The following is a 3,119-nucleotide window of genomic DNA, read 5'->3' on the forward strand; positions in this document are numbered from 1 at the left end:
TTTGAGATTTGCTTCACAGGGCAGGTCCTTAATTAGGCAGAGTGCGAGGATCTATGAGGGCCTTTTATTTCTTCTCTATGCTCCTCTCCACAGATCTGGTCTAATTATTCCTGTGGTTTTGCAATGGGCTTGAAGCTGCATGGGCCCTCTCTTTTTAGACCAGGACATGGCTTTCAGAACCACCCAGGTCACTATTGAAAGCAAAGTAAGGCTGCTCTGCCCTTCTCACTGGGGAAAATGATCCTGCTCGGTGCCTCTTGGGCTTCAGCTCAATTTTCCAGGTTGTCAGTGGCCAAGTCCTGCTCTATTACACACTCAGCATTCCTGTGCTCTCTTTCTTCCTGTCAGTCCCTTCCCCCTGCTCTGCAATAGTATTTTTGTATTTTGTCTGATGGCTGTTTTACCAGGTTCTACCTGTATCTTTGCTTCCTCAGTACATATTGTTGCTGGTCCGCCAACCCCTTCTATGTCCTGTTGTTCTAATTATATTTTATTGTTTGTATAGTGTAGAAGTCTTTCTGCTTGTGTGGCCTTGAAAAGTAGGTTAGCCTTAGAGGCTGATGAGCTGAAAATGGAACTGGGTAATCAGGTGAGCTGGAAGGGATATGTGGAGGGAGTTGTGCAGAGGGAAGACATGGGTTTTGAAGGCAATGAACGATTTTATTCATTGTTAGGGGGAGGAGGCATTGGAGCCATAGCATTTGAGTATTTGAAATGTTTCAGTGTTTTCTGTCACTGGCTGCGAGAATCTTACATGTGTCTGTGCAAGTATATGTACACAATACTACACTGTCAGAATTATGAAAGGCTTCCTGCAGGGGTTAGCCTTTCTGAGGCTGAAGGCCAAACAAACCATTCCTTCCTGGGGCTCTGGGCAGTGTTGATGCCGGAATATAGGAGATGCGTTTAGTAGTTTTCCATAGGTTCCTCTTCAGGAGTTCCAAGTCAATAACTTCTCTTTAGTAAAATGGGTAGACTAAGTAAACCTCACAGGTCATTGGGAGATAAATCCCTAGGGTGTGTCCAACTCTGTAGGAAACAAATCTGTGCTTTTATGTTTGGGCTTTTAAATAGTTAAGACCCTTGGGGAGAGGAAAGACAAGGTGAGATCTCTGTTGGAATTATTTCTGAAAATAAAAATCCGGTCCCTTTCACTGCCCTAGGTAAAACTCTTTAGTGGCTTCCCATGGCTCACGTGGGATTTCTTCTTAAATTTAAATCCCCTTATGCACTAGTTTTGGCTAACACCTCCTCTTTCATGTGGGGTCTCTGTTCCTTACTCACACTGCCCTCCAGCTGCTGAGCCAGTCACAGGTTTCTGAACATTGCATGCTTCCTCACACCTCGGCTCCTTTGGTTCCCTCTGGAAGGTCCAGCTCCCACTTTTTGGCCAGCTCAATTCTAGACTTACTCAAGGGTTACCTTTGGGAATCCTTTCCCTATGTCCTCTGCTTCCAGGCCCCTATCTCATGTCCTTTCTGTGGTAGTGACCCTATGGCCTTATAATTGTGAAATCCTCTTGCCTCCAGTAACTGTGAGCTCTTTGAAGCTGGAGAGTGTGGCTTGTGGCAGTGTTTAAGAATCAAGTTTGGATTCCTGCTGTACCACTCACTAGGTGTGTGACTGTTGGAAAGTGACTTATCCTTTTCAGCCTCAGTGTCCTCATCTGTTAGTGAGTTATTATCTCATAGGGACTTTTGGTGGAGCAAATGAGAGCCTCCTTACCTAGTGCTTGGCACGCTGCCTCAAATAAGAACTCTTGTGAGTGGTAGCTATTTCTCCATTGCTTAGCTGAACACCTGGGAATTTGAAGGTATTCAGAGGTGTTTAAACTAATGAGCTGATATAGCTGCCATGACAAAATGTCTGTGTGCTTACAGTGTGTTTTGTATTGTGAAAACCCTGAGTAAAAAGAAGACTCAACTATGCCCAGTTCATTTTTCTGTCTGTCCCCTGAAGTTCCTTCATATTATTCTGCTTATAGGCTTCTCAGTTCTCTGTTTTATGTTTGTCTTGAACTCTGCAATGTTGTCTGGTAACCAGCCCCACCTACCTTCCCAGTCAGACGAGGAACTCAGAACCAAAACTGCTCTGATGACTTTGATCTTTTCTAAGGATGGAGGCTTGTATTAAATCAGTCTTCAACTTTGGGCTTAACGAGGTCAGAAATGAAGAGAGGACATCCTTGTTAGGCCTATACCTGTGCTGTCCAGTATGGTAGCCATTAGCCACATGTGGCTTTTGAACACTTGAAATATAGCTGGTCCAAATCGAGATGTTCTGTAAATGTAAAATGCTCACCTGGATTTTGAAGACTTAGTATTAAAAAAAAGAATGGAAACTCAATAATTTTTGTATTGGTTGCATGTTGAAATTATAATATTTTGAATATATTGGGTTAAATAAAATCTATTATTAAAATTAACTTCAACTGTTTCTTTTTACTTTTTTTGTGGAGCTACTAGAACGTTTAAAGTGACATATACGGCTCACATTGAATTTCTTTCGGACAGTGCTATTGAACACACACGGTACACATCAAGTTCAGGGGATGGCAATCTGAGAAGCAGCATTGTATGGTGGGATTTTACAGTGTTAGATCTGGAAAGATCATCTCTTATATTCCCCCCCACTTTTTTTTTAAGTTAAGGAAATCAAGACCCAGAGAGGTGAGGTGATTTGCCCTGAATCACATAGCCTGAATAAGATCAAGGTCTCCTGACCCTCAAGTGTGGTGTTCTTTTCACTGCAATATGATTCTGCTTCACTTGCTCTAAAACCAGTCACTCTCTGGCTGAAATTCACTGTTAATATGCAAATATATCTGGGAAGAGTAACTTTAGCTGGAGTTAGTTGATTTGTTTTACTGGGTTCTGAGAGAATATAACATAGAACAGATATTTTATAATTTAGGGATGCTAAGGAGAGCAGCAATGGGGGTAATGCTCTTCTGTGGTCTAATAGGAGGCTGAAGAGGTTGGGGTGAGGTGGAGAGATGAAATTAGGCTACTCTGGGCAATTGCAGGGGTGGATGGGCTGGACAAGGACAGAGTTGTTCTGCTTCTGGAAAGGGGCTTAGAAGGGACTGAGGAGCTTTGTGCAGGTGATTCCACTCTTTT

At 42.8% G+C, this 3,119-nt stretch overlaps 1 protein-coding gene across 2 annotated transcripts in view; it reads left to right on the plus strand.

Annotated features, from left to right (window-relative positions):
• Positions 1–2,415, plus strand: part of PEX26 (peroxisomal biogenesis factor 26) — an 11,186-nt gene extending 8,771 nt beyond the window's left edge. For both annotated transcript variants that reach the window (XM_058744292.1, XM_058744291.1), the window contains one exon: positions 1–2,415. This exon is cut by the window's left edge and continues 552 nt beyond it. The gene's annotated coding sequence lies outside the window, so the exon portion shown is untranslated.
• The last annotated feature ends 704 nt before the right edge of the window (positions 2,416–3,119 follow it).

This window comes from Neofelis nebulosa, chromosome 8 (genome assembly GCF_028018385.1).
Source record: "Neofelis nebulosa isolate mNeoNeb1 chromosome 8, mNeoNeb1.pri, whole genome shotgun sequence".
In the NCBI taxonomy this organism is placed as follows: Eukaryota; Metazoa; Chordata; class Mammalia; order Carnivora; family Felidae; genus Neofelis; species Neofelis nebulosa.